The 21,135-nt window shown below is 39.2% G+C and overlaps 1 protein-coding gene across 2 annotated transcripts in view; it reads right to left on the reverse strand.

The window, feature by feature from the left end:
- EIF5B (eukaryotic translation initiation factor 5B) overlaps window positions 1–21,135 on the reverse strand; it is a 62,193-nt gene that overhangs the window by 39,698 nt on the left and 1,360 nt on the right. The window lies entirely within an intron of this gene.

The following is a 21,135-nucleotide window of genomic DNA, read 5'->3' on the forward strand; positions in this document are numbered from 1 at the left end:
GTACATTTTTACTTGGAATAGCAGAAATTTCAGAGTTGGAAGGAAGTTTAGAGATCAGTCACCTAGCCTATTATCTCATTTTACCAATGGGAAAAGTAAAATGCACAAGGACTGAATGTCCTGAGAAAAACATAACCACACATTCAAATCTAAATGAATTAGGAATGATTCACTAAATAAAATACTTAACCAAAAATCCAGAACTAAACCTGCTTGCTCCTGGTTTCATTTCTGGATCCATCCAACAATGTCGTCACCTACCAACTTACTTGGAGTAAACCAAATTAAGTTCCAGCTAAAACCTACAGAAAATGAAGGCGGTCCAGTCTAAAATGTCCAAGTAGCAAAGGCAGATGAATCCAAATGAATGGCACAGTAAGAAAACAACTCATGTAACGTGGCCTTTATAATGGACACCTTGTAAGAGATGCTTTAGTTCAGTAAAGAAAATTTCTTTTTTTTTTTCCTTTTTTTGAGATGGACTCTCACTCTGTCGCCTAGGCTGGAGTGCAGTGGCGTGATCTTGGCTCACTGCAACCTCCACCTCCTGGGTTCAAGCGATTCTCCTGCCTCAGCCTCCCGAGTAGCTGGGACTACAGGAGCCCGCCACCATGCCCGGTTAATTTTTTTTTTTTTTTTGTATTTTAAGTAGAGACGGGGTTTCACCATATTGGCCAGGCTGGTCTCAAACTCCTGACCTTGTGATCTGCCACCCTCGGCCTCCCAAAGTGCTGGGATTACAGGCGTGAGCCACTGCGCCCGGCCTCAGTAAAGAAAATTTCTAAAGAGAAGTAACTTTCAACCATATTATAAATACAATTAAAAGATTATATGACAAGACATTGAGGATATAGAATTTAGCCTTAAGGAGCTTAATAGGGAAGACAGCAAACCAGTAAACCCCAAATTGCAAAATGTTAAATGCCTTGAAGTAAAAGAACTTAATGCTTTTATAAATAGTTGGCCAGAACTGAAATGTGCTCCTTTTCTTCCTACATTTTAGATAATTTGACACTGATCTGCTGCAGTGGTGGTGACTTCCTACAGTACCAAATCCAGAATGGGAAAGTCAGAGGCACCTTATTCTTAGTAAAAGGGGTACACATACCAGACACAGTAAGTACAAAAGCCTAAAGGCAACAAGGTGTGTTATGCCTCAAGAGGGCTCACAAAAGGCATCTGAACCACCCAAGAAATGTTTGAGCATTATGTATTTATTGACCCCACCCAAGATAGAGGGAACCAGAAACTGAGGGGGGAGCCAGGCAGTATATTTTTAGCAACAATATTTCCAGGTGATTGTGCACCAGATCTGAACACTGTCATTCTTCTTCCTTTACAGATGAAGTAACTACTAACTGAGGCACAGAGAATCTGCCCAGGATCACACGAGTCAGAGATATGGGATTTGAATCCAGGAAGTCTGATTCCATAGCCAGATGTCTTACTTCTGCTGACATAATCCAATTTGCATTTTAGGCCTGGATGCAGTGTCTCACACCTGTAATCCCAGCGCTTTGGGAGGCTGAGGCAGGCAAATCACTTGAGCCCAGGAGTTCAGACCTGCCTGGCCAACACTATGAAACCCCGTCTCTAAAAAATATAAAAAAATTAGCCAGGCATGGTGGCGCATGCCTCTTGTCCCAGCTACTTGGAAGGCTATGGTGGGAAGATTACCTGAATCACCTGAGCCCAGGAGGTTGAGGCTGCAGTAAGCTAGAATTGGGCCACTGAGTAAAACCCTGTATATATATATATATAAAAGCATTTTAGAATGCTACATCTGGTACGATGAGTGGCAGGGCTGAATCCTGACTAGTCAGGAAGCAAGGAGACCAGTTAGGAAGCTTTTGTAGTAACTGTAATGAGAAACAATGAGCACCTGACTTGCACCAGTGGCAGGCAAGATGTAAATGAGTTAGATAAATATTAAGGGAATAGAATCAACAACACTTAAATGGTCAACAGGATGAATATAGAAAGGAGTAAGGAAGAATCAAGGACAATTCTCAGGTCTCTTCAGGTAACAAGAACCTAAGTCTGCCCTAGCATCTCCCAGGAGTATCCCCAAAGGCATCTCTGGCAACATTTCACACTACAGCAGCTTCTGACAACTGCATGAGAAGAGAAGTCTGAAGTTTGGCATCTCATTTCCAAAAATTTATCGGCCCTCACCCAAACTATATTCACCTCATCAAAATAGCTTCAAGAATCTTCTTGTGATTAGCTATATTTCTGGAGAATTCATCAATAAACATCTCTAGGATAACAGAGTATAGGACTACATTTGTACATTATTAAGTCTGAAAGGCTTTTTGTGACTAACAATATAAGATGAACAGTTTTTTAATATGCTTATATTCAGGCATTGTGCTGACCAATGCCTAGACATAATATATACACTGTCACTTAATATTCATAACAATTACATAAAATTATTCTTAAAGATGGTAATTTTTTAAAGGCCACCAGCTACAAAGTAGCATACCAGGAATTCAAGCCCAAATTTTAACACCAGGTTCTACTGCCTTCCTAGAAAATGGGAAATGATCTAGTTTTTTACTTGCTTGAAAAATTCAAACATAGCTATGAAATTCCTACAGTTTACATAGAAAGGCAAAAGACTTAGCATAAGTCAACATAATACTGAAGAACAAAGCTGCAAGCCTCATTACTCAATTTTAAGATTTACTATAAAATTACTATCAAGACAGTGTAGTACTGGTGAAAGAAGAGACACACAGATCAAGGCAACAGACCAGGCAGCCCAGAAATAGAGCTCTGAGGATACTAGTATTAAAATGAAAACACTAACCACAGACTGAAAGAGATATTTGCAAAGCACTACTAGCTGAAAGACCTGTATCCCAAATACACAGAGAACTCTTAAAACTCAACAATAACAACCCAATTAAAATGTGGGCAGTCACCTTGTCAAATTAGGGGCAGGGGGAGTAGATGAAAAATGTTCATCATCATTTGTCACTGGGGAAATGCAAATTAAAACAAAGAGATAGTGGTATATACCTATCAGAGTTGCTAAAATCCAAGAAACTGACAATACCAATTCCCGGTAAGAAAGCAAAATGGCTGATTCTGGGGCAGGGGCTGGACATAGACAAAACAAGCCTGGAGCACTGTGTAATGGTAGGAAGTAAGGAAATGATTTAAAAACAAAAAACAAACACACAAACAAGAAAATGCCAAAACACACGAAAACACACACACACAATGTTGAGTCTATGACAAAGGGACACATGAGCCAACTGAAAGAGCTCCCAATGGGCAATGGGAGCAACAAATTAATATGTTAATTAATTAGAAGAACAAATTAAATAATAATATTAAATTATAAGCTAAAGTATGAAATAATTCCACTAGTCATACTATTAGAGAGAAATGATTAAGTAAATAAATGGGGAAGAGACAAACGTGTGCAGAAGAAAGCTAAATATGCAGAATCCCATCCTCAAGGAGGTGGAACATAATTTTCCACTCCTAAACTATGAGCTGTGTACAGTGATTTCATTCCAAAGAGTACAATATAGAAAGAGGAAGAAAAAAGTAACATTATAATGTAGAAATCTGACAAACACAGCCTCAGCCAAGTGATCAACATCGACATCAGTGATATAATGAAATCTGAGAAACTATCACAGATAAGACAAACCTAAGGATAAATGATGACTAAATGTAATGTGGTATCCTGTATAGGACCCTGGAACAGATACAGGACAGTAGAGAAAAACTAAAGAAATCTACACAAAGTATGCACTTCGCTTAATAATATTGATTCGTTGACTGAAACAAGTGTACCATGCTAATATAGTAATAACAGAAGAAACTAGGTATGGGGCATATGGAGACTCTGTATTATCTTCACAATCTAAAACTTCTAAAATTAAAGTTTATTTTTTAAAAACTGAGCAGGGAGGCTGGGTGCAGTGCCTCACGCCTGTAATCCCAGTACTTTGGAAGGCCCAGGCAAGTGGATCATCTGAGGTCAGAAGTTCGAGACCAGCCTGGCCAACATGGTGAAACCCTGTCTCTACTAAAAATACAAAAATTAGCTGGACGTGGTGGCACATGCCTGTAATCCCAGCTACTCGGGAGACTGGGGCAGGAGAATTGCGTGAACCTGGGAGACGGAGGTTGCAGAGAGCTGAGGTCACACCACTGCACTCCAGCCTGGGCGACACAGTGAGACTCTGTCTCAAAAAAAAAAAAAAAAAAACCCAAAAAACAAAAAAACAAACAAACAGAAAAACTGAGGGGGAAAAAACAATCATATTACTTATAGTTATTCCAAAGAAAGTAACATACTTAAATCTAACAAAATACGTAAAGTACTTATATGTGGAAAATTACAAAATGCTTATGAAAGAAATCCAAGACTTGACTACGTGAAGAGACATGCCATGTTCATGGGCTATAAGACTCAACACAGTAAAGATGACAATCAGCCCTAAAATGATATACAGGTTTAATGCAATTCCAATAAAAATCTCAGCAAGATTTTTAGGACATAACCAATAGAGACAAGGTTATTCTAATATTTATATGAAAAGGCAAAGAAACTAGAATAGCTAAACCAATTTTGAAAAAAGACTAAAATGTGAGGAATCATACTACCAGATTTCAAGACTTAAGCAAAGCTCTTGGTACTGGCAAAGGAATAGACAGATCAAGACGAGAAGAGAGAGAACCCAAAAACAGTCCCACAGAAGTATAACCATTTAGGCCCAGGCGCAGTGACTCACACCTGTAATCCCAACACTTTGGGAGGCCGAGGCAGGTGGATCACTTGAGGTCAGAGTTCAAGACTGGCCTGGCCAACATGGTAAAACTCCGTCTCTACTAAAAAATATAAAAAGTAGCTGGGTGTGGCGGCAGGTGCCTGTAATCCCAGCTACTCAGGAGGCTGAAGCAGGAGAATCTCTTGAACCCAGGAGGCAGAAGTTGCAGTGAGCTGAGATAGCACCACTGCACTACGGCCTGGGTGACAGACGGAGACACTGTCTCAAAAAAAAAAAAAAAAAAAGTACAACCAATTAATTTTTGACAAAGGTGCAAAAGCAGAGGGTAGCCTCTTTAACAAACAGTGCTACAGCAAATGGACACCTATTACACAAAAATGAACCTCACCCTCAGTCCTTATCCAAGAGTGAACCCAAGATATATGATGTACTTAAAAAAAATAAATAAAAGCATAAACTTTTAGGAAAAGAGTAAAATATCTTTCAGATCTAGCACTAAGCAAAGAGTTAAGAGTTAAGACTTGAAACTAAAAGCACAATCCAAAAGAAGTGGAACTCATCAAAAACTTTTGCTGTGAAAGACTATGTGAAGGGAATGAAGAACAAGCTACAAAATGGGAAAAAATATTTCCAAATCACAAGGATTAACAACTAGAATATACCCAAAACTCTCAAAACTCAACAGTAAAATAAATCCAAACAATCCAATTAAAAAATGGGCAAAAGGCATAAAAAGACATTCCACTGAAGATATACAGATGGCAAATAAATGTTCACATCATTAGCTATTTGGGAAATGCAAATTAAAACCACAATGGGATATCACTACATACGAATCACTACATACCAATGAGAATGCCCTCCTCCGCCATAACAGTGATAATAACCAATACTGGTAAGGATAGAAAGGAACTGGAAAATCCATACACTGCTGGTAGAAATATAAAATGGCAATGCCACTCTGGAAAACAGTCTATCAGTTTCTTGCAAAACTAAAAATGTACTTACCACATAACCCAGCAACTGCATTCTTGCACATTTATACCTAAATAACAAAAATTTATGTTCATGGAGAAATTTGTAGACAGAAGTTCATAGCAATTCTATTTTCAATAGCCAAAAACTGGAAACAACCCACATGTCCTTTAATAGGTGAATGGTTGAATAGACAGTGGTTCATTTCCATTCCATGAAATATTATTCATCAATAAAATGGAATGAACCATTGATACATGCAAGAACTTCGATAGATCCCAAGAGAATTAGGCTGAGTAGAAAGAAGCCAACCTCAAAAGGTCACATATATACTTAATTCCATTAATACAACATTTTTGAAAGACAAAAGTTTAGAAACATACAAGACACCTGAGGTTAGAGACAGGTGAGGGGTTGGGGAGGTGGGTAGGGAGGACAGGAAGGAGATGGTTACAAATGTACAACATGAGGGATTTTTGCACTGATATTCTGCATCTTGACTGTGTAATGGATATACAAACCTACACATGTAATAATATTGTACAAAACTAAATATATAAACACACACACACAAACACAAAGAGTACAAATGAAACTGGGCAAACCTGAATATAATCAGTGGATTGTATCAATGTCATTATCTGTGTAATGGCTGGGCACAGTGGCTCACGCCTGTAATCCCAGCACTTTGGGAAGCCGAGGTGGGTGGATTGCTTGAGCCCAGGAGTTCTAGATCAGACTGGGCAACATGGCGAAACCCTGACTCTACAAAAACTACAAAGAAATTAGCCAGGCAGGCCAGACGCGGTGGCTCACGCCTGTAATCCCAGCACTTTGGGAGGCCGAGGCTGGCGGATCACAAGGTCAGGAGTTTGAGACCAGCCTGGCCAATATGGTGAAACCCCGTCTTTACTAAAAATACAAAAATTAGCCAGGTGAGGTGGTGTGTGCCTGTAGTCCCAGCTACTCAGGAGGCTGAGGCAGAAGAATTGCCTGAACCCAGGAGGTGGAGGATGCAGTGAGCTGAGATCACGCCACTGCACTCCAGCCTGGGCAACAGAGTGAGACTCCGTCTCAAAAAAAAAAAAAAAAAAAAAAAGAAGAAGAAAAAATTAGCCAGGCATAGTGGCGTGTGCCTGTACTTTCAGCTACTCCAATGGCTAGGGTGAGAGGATTGACAGCCCAGGAGAGGGAGGCTATGATGAGCCATGATTGTGCCACTGCACTCCAATTTGAACGACAGAGTGAGACCCTGTCTCAACTATATGAATCTATAATAATCTTGAAATAAAAGTTTAACTTTAAAAAAGACACTGTTAACAAAATAGGCCAGGCACAGTAGCTCATGCCTGTAATCTTAGCGCTTTGGGAGGTGGGTGGATCACTTGAGGCCAGGAGTTTGAGACCACCCTGGCCAATATGGTGAAATCCTGTTTCTACTAAAAAATAGAAAAAAAATTAGCCAGGCATGGTGGCACATGCCTGTAATCCCAGCTACTCAGGAAGCTAAGGCACAAGCATCACTGTGCTCCAGCCTGAGCAACAGAGCAAAACTCTGTCAAAAAAAAAAAAAAAAAAAAAAAAAAGACACAATTAGCAAAATGAAAAGGCAAGACAGGCTGGGAACGGTGGCTCACACCTGTAATCCCAGCACTTTGGGAAGCCAAAGCGGGTGGATCACCTGAGGTTGGGAGTTGGATACCAGCCTGACCAACATGGCAAAACTCCATCTCTACCAAAAATACAAAATTAGCCAGGCATGGTGGCACATGCCTGTAATCCCAGCTACTGAGGAGGCTGAGGCAGGAGAATTGCTTGAACCCAGGAGGCGGAGGTTGCAGTAAGCTGAGATCATACCATTGCACTCCAGCCTGAGCAACAAGAGCGAAACTCTGTCTCAAAAAAAATGAAGAAAAGAAAAGCCATGACAAAGAGTGAGAGAAAATATATGCAATACATATATCTCATAAAGGATTTGCCTACGAAGAAACAACACAATTTTTTAAATGGGAAAATGATTGAACAGACACATAACCAATGAGATGAAAGAATGACAAACACATGACAAGATGTTATCACTAATAAGGAAGCATAAATTAAAACTACAATAAAGGCAGGGTGTGGTGGCTCACACCTGTAATTCCAACACTTTGGGAGGCCGAGGTGGGCGGATCACATGAGGTCAGGAGTTCAAGACCAGCCTGGCCAACAAGGTGAAATCCCGTCCCTACTAAAAATACAAAAAAAGTAGCTGGGCATGGTGGCTCGTGCCTGTAATCCTAGGTACTCAGGAGGCTGAGGCAAGAGAATTGCTTGAACCTGGGAAACAAAGGTTGCAGTTAGCCAAGATCACGCCACTGCACTCCAGCCTGGGTAACAGAGTGAGACTTCGTCTCAAAAACAAACAAACAAACAAACAAAAACCACAATGATATGTCACTACACAGCCACTAGAAATCCTAAAATTAAAGATTGGTAATAATACCAAGTGTTGAGACAGGATATGGAGTAACTGGAGCACATACATCCCTAGAGGGAATGCAAAAATGGCACAGTCACTTTGGAAGAGAGTTTGACAGCTTCTTGTTAAATATACACTTACCATACGACCCAGCAATCCCACTCCTAATCCCACTCCTAGGTATTTACCTAAGAGAAATGAAAATATATGTCCACACAAAGACTTATACTCAAATGTTCATTGCAGCTTTACTCAAAATCAGGAAAAGCTGGAAACAACCCAAATATCCATCTACCAGATAATATATAAACAAATTGTCATATATCCAGGCAATGGAATACTACTACTGGCTAACAAAAGGGAAGTACTAATGCTACAAGCACTAACATAGATGAATCTCAAAAGTATACTGTACTAAGTGAAACCCAGTCAGCCAAAAAGGACTATGTAGTCTATCATTCTACTTATATGAATTTCTAGAAAAGGCAAAACTACAGTGACCAAAAATAAAACATGAAAACTACAGTGACTACTGGGCTCAAGTGATCCACCTGCCTTGGCCTCCCAAAGTGCTGGGATTACGGTGTGAGCCACCATGCCTGGCCCTTTTATCCATTTTTATAAGTTACAAAAATAAGAACAAATCTATAATCTTTTTCTAGTATCTTAATTTCTATTAAACACAGTAATGTGGAGTTAAAATGATATTTAATGAAGGAGTCTTTTAAAAACATTTTATTCTTTATTTCTTCATTCTCATCTCACCACTTCACAAAAATCAACTCAAAATGAATTACTTAAATATAAAATCCAAAACTATGAAACTATTAGAAAAAAACAGGAGAGACACTTCATGACGTTGTTTAAGACCTCAAAAGCTCAAGCAACAAAAGCATAAACTGACAAATACAATAAAGGAAACAACCAACAGAGTGAAGAGACAGCCTATAGAACGGGAGAAAATATTCACAAACTATATCTCTAACAAGGGGTTAATATCCAGAATACATATGGAACTCAAAACAACAATAGCAAAAAAGCAAATAATCCAACTAAACAATGGGCAAAAGATCAGAATACACATTTCTCAAAGGAAGACATAAAAATGGGCACCAGGTATATGAAAAAAACATCAGGGAAATGCAAATCAAAACCACAATGAGATATCACACCTTAGACTAGCTTTTACAAAAAGACAAAAAATAATATGGTGAGAATATGGAGAAAGGAGAACTATTATATACTGTGGGGGGAAATGGAAATTAGTACAGCCATTAGAGACAACAGTATAGAAGTTCCTCAAAAAAAACAGAACTATCATATAATCTAACAATTCCACCATTGGGTCTATATAGCCAAAGGAAATGAAATTGCTATGTTGAAGAATATTTACACTCCCACATTTACTGCAGCACTGTTTACAATAGCCAAGATATGCAGTCAACCTAAATGTCCATCAACAGATGAATGGATAAAGAAAATGTACGTCTACACAGTGTGAATACTATTCATCCACAAAAAAGAATGAAATCCTGTCATTTTGTGACAACACATATGAACTTGGATGTAATTATGTTAAGTGCAAGATGCCATATATGGAAAGACAAATACTGCATGATCTCATTCATATGTGGAATCAAAAAAAGTTGATTTCATAAAAGTAAAGAGTAGAATAGTGGTTACCAGATGCTGGGAAGAGTAGGAAGGAGAGAGAATGAGGAGAGGTTGGTCAACAGGTACAAAGTTACAATTAGGAGAATAAGTTCTGGTGTTCTACTTCACAGTAGGATGACTATAGTTAACAATAATGTATTATACTTCAAACAGCTAGAAAAGAGAATTTGGAATGTTCTTATCACAAAGAAATGACAAGTGTTTGACGTGATAGATATGCTAATCATCCTGTATACAGATACCAAAATATCACATTATACCCTATAAATATGTACAATTATTATGTGTCAAGAACAAAATACAACTTGTATTTTTCCAGTTGTATAAAAACAGTATTTCTTTATTGTGTGTGCAGACATGTACTCAACTTTGGAGTTTGGCTTTTGGAATTAAATAAAAATCATACATAAAAATAAAAAGTAAGACAAATACTTCATCTTGAGACCAATGTAGTAGAAAGCCTTTTAAAGACACATATTACAAAAAATTGTTCACTGCAAAGTAAAACGAAAATTAACCTCACATACAAATCTCCTCTCAATTCCAAACTTAGCAAATTTCATTTGATAATGACAGGTATTTTCCACTGAAAACTTGTGTAATGAATGTAAAGTTAGACAAGAAACACAGGAAATTCAACTCCTTTCCAAATTATTCCACACTTCAAAATCTCCAAGATGACTAAGACTCCTTTTTACCAACCTCTCTTCTCCAATGCCTCTTTACCCACTGCAGAGGTTTTAAAACCTGGCCCAAAATATCTCTGACACTGTTTGAGAGGTGGAGGTCTATCTCCTTTAATGTGGGAGTTGTATGACTGCTTGCTAAATAGAAGGATGCAACTTTTGTTATAGTTTCTAGGCCTAGGCCTTAACCTGGCAGCTTCCTGTCTCTTGGAATGCTCACTGCCAAGCTAATGGGGATGTCCAGGTCAGGAGGAGAGATCAAATAGAGATGCTCCAGCTGACAACTCCAGCTGATTAAGCCCAGTCAACCTCCAGAACCATGAAAGATAATCACAAGTTTTCTTGTTTTAAGCCACTGTTTGGGATGACTTGTTATGATACAATAATAACCGAAGCACCCCCATATTTCTTCCTATTCCTAATCAATACCAGGACCTATAGTAATGGACAGCATGTTGGTAGAAGTGTAAAATCCAAACTACACCACTCCTTCCTCCGTCCCCATCCCCAAGTTGATGGACAAATTGTCCAAAACCTCAAAGTATTAAAGGAAGGATAAGTCACATATAACATTGTTGCTGCCCTTTTTCACTTACTTTGGCTTCTGCCCCTCCCCGCCAAAACTCTTAATAATAGTAAACAAGAAGAGCATAAGAGGGAATCCTTCTCTTTATTCTTAACTCTATCTCAGCAGTAACAGCTGCAATAAGAGAAACCGGGAAATTCAGTCCCACCTTCTCTACAGGTTACCTTCTGACATCTCATTTCCCCAGTCTTCATCTTCTTACCCAGAACATCCTTGATCATCAACAGTTACATACAAAAAGAGGAAAAACAAGACAAAAGAAGGGAAAGCCCAGCAGTCATTGCTCCTCAGTGGCCCCCACCACTTATAACCACAAATCTTAACAGTTTTCACTCTCAACTCTCTTAATGAAGTTATGGCTCAAGTACTACAATCAATAAGCTGAGAACTAGCTATGTCTCAAAAGAAAACCCTCCCAGCTTACGATGTCCTTATGAAGTCATGACTCCTTTAAAAGGGATATGAAACCATACTGCTACTATATTATACAATGCAATGCAAAGGGTATGTGTATCTTATCACCTTCTACAAAATTCAGCCTAACCCTTTATTTTCTAAATATCTGATACATTAATTTGATAAGAATACAAATCTTGTAGACCCCCCCGATACACATACCCTAAGTTCATTGTATTATAGATTCCAGTATGTCTAACTATCAGATCAGTACAGCTTTTACAAACTGGATTAAGTGGGGAGGAACACAGAGTTGCAGGGATTTCAGAAGCTTCAAAATTCTCTCTAGCAACTTCTGTTTTACCTGTTTTAAATTTTAATTTGATAATAAAGATTTAAGATGAATACAGACAGCCACCTTATCACAGTATACTGTCATAGAACAGCAACCCAAGGTTTTGTTTACAACCCCTACCCCCCAAAATTGTTTCCGGTTGATGAAAAAGATCAGATGCACACTTACTAGGTAAATTAAGCCTTTTTGTCCAGAGAAGAATCTGTCATGTAAAGCTCAAAATCACTAGTTCAAATTAAAAAAAAGTATCAGAAGAATTGAGCTCTTGCTAGTTCAGGCATGCTGAACTCAAAAGAAATCCATTATAAGAGGCAATACATTCACAATGAAAATGGTCATTTAGATCCTACTACTCAAAGTATAGTTATAGGACAAGCATTATCAGTATCATCACCTTATTGAAAATGCAAAATCTCAGGCCTGTTTAAAAAAAAAAAAAAAACTGAAAAATGCAGAATCTCAGACCCTCACCCCAGATCTACTGAATCAAAATCTCCATTCTAACAAGATCCCCAGGTGAACAAAGTTTGAGAAGCCCTGATTTAGATTCAACAACGTGGCATCATCTTTCAAATCAATACTGCAGATTGGAACTTTACAAAATTTTATATTTGTTACTATTTGATATAAGACTATTTGGGGGCCTGGCACAGTGGCTCATGCCTGTAATCCCAACACTTTGGGAGGCCAAGGCAGGAACATCGCTTGAGTTCAGGAGTTCAAAACCAGCCTGGGCAATAAACCAAGACCTCATCTCTACTAAAAATCAAAAAAATTAGCTGGGTGTGGTGGCATGCATCTGTAGTCCCAGATACTCAGGAGGCTGAGGTGAGAGGGTCACTTAAGCCCAGGAGATCAAGGCTGCACTGAGCTATGATCAGACCACTGCACTCCAGCCTGGGCGACAGGGTGGGATTCTGTCTCAATAAAATAAAATAATAATTAAAAAAGAATATTTTGGGTTTCATAATTACAGAGATACAAGTTTATATTTAGGATTACGTCTGCAGATATATATAATATTGATAAAAATTCAGATCCACATTCTCAATAAACACCTTAAGATACAACTTATATGGGCCAGGCGCAGTGGCTCACACCTGTAATCCCAGCACTTTGGGAGGCCGAGGCGGGTGGATCACAAGGTCAGGAGATTGAGACCATCCTGGCTAACGCGATGAAACCCCGTCTCTACTAAAAATACAAAAAATTATCTGGGCGTGGTGGCGGGTGCCTGTAGTCCCAGCTACTCGAGAGGCTGAGGCAGGAGAATGGCATCAACCCGGGAGGTGGAGCTTGCAGTGAGCTGAGATTGCTTGAGACACCTTCTCAAAAAAAAAAAAAAAAAAAAAAGAGATACATCTTATGTTCTAAAATAACTAATCACATGGTAAGTGCTCAAAGCAAACTCAGTCTCTGTACTCCATAGAAGTTAACTCTGATCCTTAATCACTGTTAAAGGATTTTCCCCACCTAACTTGTATAGTGCCTGGCACTCTAATATTAATAAATCATTAATATTAACAAACTAATAATTACTAATAAATTTTAACAAAAATTTTTATGTAGACAACCACTCTCAAGACCAGATTTCTGAATAACCAATTTGGTGAACACCATCATTAGAATGGTCTGGCTGCACCTGTGTACAAAATTCTTGGCAATACAGGAGCAACTGAAGATCTCAAATATTCCTCATGGTCACCCTTGGTACTCTAGAGACACAGAAACACACAGCATACTCCCATTCCTTCCAATCTGCACGCTGTCTTGATGGCAAACTTAATTAGAAAAGGATTTTAAAGATGCATAAACAATAACTTTAAGAGGCAAATGTGAAATCTCGAGGGTGGTACTCTCATACTCCATTTTCTCCCTTCAGCACTTCACTCTGTATTATCTGTGCATATGCCTATTTGCTATGTTAAAATGTAACTCCCTTTGAGAACAGAAAACTCCGTTTTGTATTCCCAATTCACCGCATTTTTTTTTTTTTTTTGAGACAGGGTCTAGCTCTGTCACCCAGGCTGAAGTGCAGTGGCACAAACATGGCTCACTGCAGCCTTGACCTCCCAAGGCTCCAGCAATCCTCCCACCTCAGCCTCCTGAGTAGCTGAGACCACACGCACACACCACCACACTCAGCTATTTTTTTTAGGGGGTAGAGACGGGGTCTCCCCACGTTGCACGGGCTGGTCTTAAACTCCTGGCCTCAAGCAATCCTTCTGCTTCAGCCTCCCAAAGTGCTGGGATTACAGACATGAGCCACCGCACTCCGCCCACCTACCTATGTTCTACAAGTGGCAACCAGAAAGGCATGTTAGACATTCCATTTTTTTTTTTTTTTTTTTTTTGAGACAGTCTCACTCCATTGCCCAGGCTGGAGCGCAGTGGTGCAATCCTGGCTCACTGCAACCTCCACCTCCCGGGTTCAAGCAATTCTTATGCCTCAGCCTCCCAAGTAGCTGGGATTATAGGCATGCACCACCACACCTGGCTAATTTTTTGTATTTTTAGTAGAGACGGGGTTTTGCTATGTTGGCCAGGCTGGTCTCCAACTCCTACGCTCAACTGATCCACCCGCCATGGCCTCCCAAACTTCTGCAATTACAAGCACGAGCCACCACCATGCCCGGTCGCATGTTAGACGTTTCAAATAGGCACTAATAAATAAGGAAAAAGTCCTATTCTGGAGTGGCAATCACAACTCTCATACAACAGGCAAGGCTAACCAGTTTCAACACAGCAGTTTAATAAAAAACACATCTAACACTATAATAATTACTGTACTTTTGATCATAAAACTTCCAAATGGAATTTTCTGAAGCAATAAATTGAAACGCTAGTTTAAATGCCTCTGAAAAAGTACAATGACATTTCATTTATCTGACAACACAGACAAGGATTCCATTGTATGTGAATTTTCCAAATGAATGAAATGTACCACTTCTAAAAATTTATATTTAAGATATAAATGTTTCTTATAATACATTATATAATTTCTTGAAATATTTACAAATGTCTGAGGTTGTATCAAGATAATGGAGAAAAGAAAGGAGGGGGCAGAATACATATGAAATGAGATTTATGAATGAATTTGAACCTGGGTGATGGACACATGTTTGTACATTAGACTATTCTACTTTTGTATGTGTTTGAAATTTTTCATCTAAGGAAATTCACACCACAGTAATCAAAACTGTGGTGCCGGCTGGATGCAATGGCTCACATCTATAATCCCAGTACTTTGGGAAGCTGAAGCAGGTGGATCATTTGAGGTCAAGAGTTTGAGACCAGCCTGGCCAACATGGTGAGACCCTGTCTCTACTAGAAACACAAATATTAGCCAGGCCTGGTGGCACACACCTAAAATCCCAGCTACTCCGGAGGCTGAGGCAGAAGAATCCCTTGAACCCAGGAGACGGAGGTTGCAGTGAGCAGAGATCACACCACTGTACTCCAGCCTGGGTGACAGAGTGAGACTTCGTCTCAAAAAAAAAAAAAAACCCAGAAACAAAAACAACAACAACAACAACAACAACAACAAACTGTGGTGGCAACACTGACACAGACATACAGACCAAAGAAATAAAACTTAAAGTCCAGAAATAAATCCATATATCTAGCATCTAATGATCTGACAAGGGTGCCAGAACCTTTCAATAGGGAAAGAAATCTTCTCTTCAACAAATGGTATTAGGACAACTAGATGTCCATATATGAAAGAATGCAGGCCGGGTGCGGTGGCTCACGCCTATAATCCCAGCACTTCAGGAGGCCGAGGCGGGCGGATAACGAGGTCAGGAGATCGAGACCCATCCTGGCTAACATGGTGAAACCCCGTCTCTACTAAAAATACAAAAAACTAGCCAGGCGTGGTAGCAGGTGCCTGTGGTCCCAGCTACTCGGGAGGCTGAGGCAGGAGAATGGCGTGAACCCGGGAGGCGGAGCTTGCAGTGAGCTGAGATTGCGCCACTGCACTCCAGCCTGGGCGACAGAGCGAGACTCCGTCTCAAAAAAAAAAAAGAATGCAGATGAACCCCTACATCATATCACATACAACAATTAATTCAAACTGGAACAAAGACCAAAATGCAAGAGATAAGGCAATAAAAGTTTTTTTTTTAAATTATTTTTAGAGATGGAGTCTCACTCTGTCACCCAGGCTGGCGTGCAGTGGTGCAATCTTGGCTCACTGCAACCTCCGCCTTCCAGGTTCAAGCAATTCTTCTGCCTCAGCCTCCCGAGTAGCTGGGACTACAGGCGCGTGCTACCACACCCGACTAATTTTTGTATTTTTAGTAGTAGGTTTTACCATGTTGGCCAGGCTGGTCTCGAACTCCTGACCTCAGGGGATCCACCCGCCTCGGCCTCCCAAAGTGCTGGGATTACAGGCGTGAGCCACCGTGCCCGGCCAGCAATAAAACTCTTAAGAAAACATACAGGTAAATCTTCACGACCATGGATTTGGCAACAGATTATCTTAGATACAACACCAAAATGCAAGCAACAACAACAACAAAAATAAACTGGACTTCAACAAAATTTAACTTTTGTGAAAAAGAAACTTTAAAAGACAGTGGAAAAAACAAACTACAGAAATCAGAGAAAGTATCTGCAAATCATATATCTGATAAGGATCTAGTATCCAGACTATATCAAGACCTCTTACAACCCAACAATAAAAATACAACCCAGGCTGGGTGCGGTGGCTCACACCTATAATCCCAGCATTTTGGGAAGCCAAGGCGGATGAATCACCTGAGGTGAGGATTTCAAGACCAGCCTGGCCAACATGGTGAAACCGCATCTCTACTAAAAATACAAAAATTAGCTGGGCATGGTGGCACTGTAGTCCCAGCCACTTGGGAGGCTGAGGCATGAGAATCGCTTGAATCCAGGAGGCAGAGGTTGCAGTGAGCCAATATCATGCCACTGCACTCCAGCCTGGCCAACAGAGTAAGACCCGGTCTCAAAAAAAAAAAAAGAAAGAAAGAAAGAAAGAAAGAAGACAACCCAGGCCAGGCACAGTGGCTCACACCTGTAATCCCAACACTTTGAGAGGCTGAGATGGGAGGATCACTTGAGGCCAGGAGCTGAAGACCAGCCTAGGTAACAAAGCGAGACCCCATCTCTACAAAAAATGTTTAAAAATTAGCTGAGTACAGTGGTGTACGCCTGCAGTCCTAGCTACTGGGGAGGCTGAGGAGGGAGGACTGCTTGAGTCCGTGAGTTCAAGGTTACAGGGAGCGATGATCACACCATTGCACTCTAGCCTGGGTGACAGAGTGAGATTCCGTCTCTCAACAGAAAGGAAGGAGAAAAGGAGACAAAAAAGACAAAATTTTTCAATTTACCAAAAAAAAAGGAGGGGGAGGAATGATTACATTAACAGCAACAAAAATTCTGTGATACATGGGAAAAAGCCAAATCCTAAAGATTAAAATGAAGAAAATAATAATATTTTACTGTTATAGAATTAAATTAACCAACTAAATGGAGAGGCAAATCATATTACTTATTTGTTCACAAATATATTTCTAGCATCCAGAAAAATATCTGGCACTCAAGTGCTTAAATCTCAATATATTTCTTGAATGGAATGATTCAACACCATAAAGATGTCAAGTGTCACAAATAATCTATAAACTTAATGGACTCCCAATTGAAATCAATCTCAACTGATATTTACCTTGGCAAGTATTACATTTAAAAAAAAAAAGGAAAACTCTCAAATTGTTAAAATATCAAGAACATTAACATGCCCACAGATGTCTTCAGTTGCCTTTAAGTGATTCTCAAGCATTCTCAGCACCTGTAAGACATACATGAATGATGGTCAAACAGCTTGAGAAATGTCCCACAAATGCCTAAATCTAGTTTAGAAATCCCTAGGCCAGCAGTCCTCAAATTCATTCCCAAGATCTCTTTAGGGAATCTAAACTATTTTAGGGGGTCAAAACTATTTTCAAAATAATACTAAGAGGACACTAGCCTTTTTCATTCTCATTTTCTCACAACTGTACAAGGGAGTTTTTCAGAAGCTAAATGATGTGTGATGATGCTGCAGATCAAATGCATAAGCAAATGTGAGGATCTATCTTTTATTAAGTCATATAATAGTGAAGATGTTTGCAAAAACGCTTAGCTCTTCTATTTTTGAAAATATGGTTATTTAATAATGTTATGTATAATAATGTAAGTTTATTTTTATTTTTAAATTAAATATTTGAAGAACTTTTCAGTTTTAGTTTGTAATACCTGTAACTGGTAGATATAACCCACATACACAGAAGCCTTTTGTGTTCCTTAGGAATTTAAGAGTGTAAAGGAGTCTAGGACCAGAGTTTGAGAATTGCTATTCTAACCTAACCACTGACACTCAGTTCCTTGGTAAAACAACACTCTGCCCACCTTATAGATCAACTGCAATACTGGAATAAACTTAGAAGCATAAATAAAGCACAACAAATGAGCAAATAACATTAAAAGTAGCTGAATGAGTTCCCCACAGGGACAGCATGGAAGGCTAGAGAGGTTACTATCAACAAAAATCTATAATCTGTTTTCTTATTAATTTATAGCAAACTAGGACTTCTTTCCCTACCACTTCCTAAAGCGTCAGGATAGGAACAGGCTAGACCAAAAGAATTCTGATTATGCATCTTTTTTTGATGTAATTTATGCAGACAAGAGTTTCATTCAAATATATGCAAGTAAGAAATGAATTCCTTTATTAAACCTAGGCTATGTGTATTATATTTGTTTGATATGTGGATATTGAATCCTAGCCTTTGTCTCAACAAGTTTCCCGACTCAACTGAAAAAGGTCAGGAAAACTTGCTGAACAAACACCACATCAAAATCTCATTCTTAGAATTACACAAACTGGGGCTGAGCGTGGTGAATCACACCTGTAATTCCAGGCCTTTGGGAGGCCAGGGTGGGAGGATCACTTGAGGTCAGGAGTTTGAAATCAGGCAGCCAACATGGTGAAACCCTGTCCCTACTAAAAACACAAAAATTAGCCAGGTGTTGGGCGCCTGTCATCCCAGCTACTTGGGAGGCTGAGGCAGGAGAATCGCTTGAGCCCAGGAGGCGGAGGTTGCAGTGAGCGGAGATCGCGCCACTGTACTCCACCCGGGGTGACAGAGCAAGACTCCATCTCAAAAAAAAAAAAAAAAGAAGAAGATTTTTCACAAACTGGAACAGAATTCTAGAACTTGGTCTTTAAGCAAAATTCTAGAATTCTAAAAATACACAGACAAGAATAAATATCTTGATCACTGATACATGCTGTACAAATAAAATTAGGTAAGTTAAAATCTAATTTTAAATGAATACTGAGTGGCTAATAAGTTAAAATAAGGATTAATTAAATATAAGAATTAAGGACAGTGAGTATTGTATGTTCTGTCCAAGAACTGAAAAGTGGCTCCATGCCTTCTCTTGATAACTAAATAAGCAGTTGTGCATTTCTCACCCAGTTCACACCTTGCCAGAAACATGCCTGACATAGCCAAGGAGGGGAGGTGGAATGACAGTAAAATCTTTAAAGTGTGGACGTTCACCCAGGAGAATAAAACCGGATCTCTATCTCATTTTACACAAACAAGAATACTAATCCTAAAATTGGACTTTCTCCCTCTAGATTTTCTTTCCAGTCTGTGTTTTTGTCCCATTTACAAATATTCAAAATATCCCTGAAGAAAGGAAAGAAATATTAAAATAAAGGTAAAAAGCTGACTCACAAAGCAGTGGAACTTCCCATTCCCCATCTCCCAATATCTCATGTGGAAGACCAAAATAAAAACCCAAGCAGTTCCAGTCAAAGGGAACTCTGCTAAAGCTCAGGATTTCTTAAACACAATCTGAAAGCCATTCATAAAAAGGAGTCCATGAGGCATTTATACGCACACACACTCACAAAATGTTAACAATTTCATATATTGGTATATGAGAAAATAAATGTTTTAAAATTATATTGCCACCACTTTCCCTTCAACATGAGCCAAAAACAAACAAACCAAAACAACAACAACAACACACAGATTAGGTTGAGAGGGGGAAAAAAAAACAGCATTTCTTCTACACAACCAAACCAATCATTTAACAACAGGGTCTAGTGTGCAATTTAAACTTTACAGCATCCCTGAAAATCTTTATAAATCAATGAGACACTCACTTTTCCCTAAAAAGACACAGACAAGAATAAACATCTTGTCTCCCAATGGCTTTTTTCTATTGTGGAAGAGCCTGGAAAGTAAAAAGTGTAAGTAGGGAAACATATAAGCCGGATCGCGCCTGTAGTCCTAGCTACTAGGAAGGCTGAGGTGGGAGGATCACTGGCCAGGAGTTCAAGACCTGACTGGGCAACATAGTGAGACTGCCCCTCCATCTCCAAAAAACAAAACAAAACAAAAACACATATATATGTAATTTTAATCTAAAGAACACATTTGTGTAATCCTAAACCAAATGAACGAATTGAAAAAAAAACTGTAATAAGACAATCAGGGAAATCAGCAAACTGACCGAATATTTGCTAATGTTTAAGAATCACTATTAATATTTCTTACAGATACACTTGGTGGATTTACAGATGAAAAGCTAACGAGATTTGCTTTAAAATATCTAGTAGGTGGGGGCCAGGGGCGATGGATCACGCCTGTAATCCCAGCACTTTGGGAGGCCGAGGCGGGCGGATCACCTGAGGTCGGGAGTTCGAGACCAGCCTGACCAACATGGAGTAACCCCGTCTCTACTAAAAATACACAACTAGCCGGATGTGGTGGTGCATGCCTGTAATCCTAGCTACTCGGAGGCTGAGGCAGGAGAATCGCTTGAACCAGGGAGGTGGAGGTTGCAGTGAGCCAAGATCGCGCCATTGCCCTAAGTTTCTTGTTGTCTGGGCAACAAGAGGGAAACTCCGTCTCAAAAAAAAAAAAAAATGTATATATATATATATATATAATTTGTGTATATATATATATAATTTGTGTATATATATATAATTTGTGTATATATATATATAATTTGTGTGTATATATATATATATATATATATATATACTTCTAGTAGGTGGGATGAAACCAAGTAGGTCATGTGCTAACAATGGTTGAAGGCAGGTAATTAATACATAAAGGTTCATTATACTCAGTTCTCTATTTTCTAGAGACAGCTGAACATTAGCAAGGAAAAAAGTACCCTATACATCAAAAATTCCTGTCAAAAGTACAGAAATT

Source organism: Pan paniscus, chromosome 12, assembly GCF_029289425.2.
Source record: "Pan paniscus chromosome 12, NHGRI_mPanPan1-v2.0_pri, whole genome shotgun sequence".
NCBI lineage: Eukaryota > Metazoa > Chordata > Mammalia > Primates > Hominidae > Pan > Pan paniscus.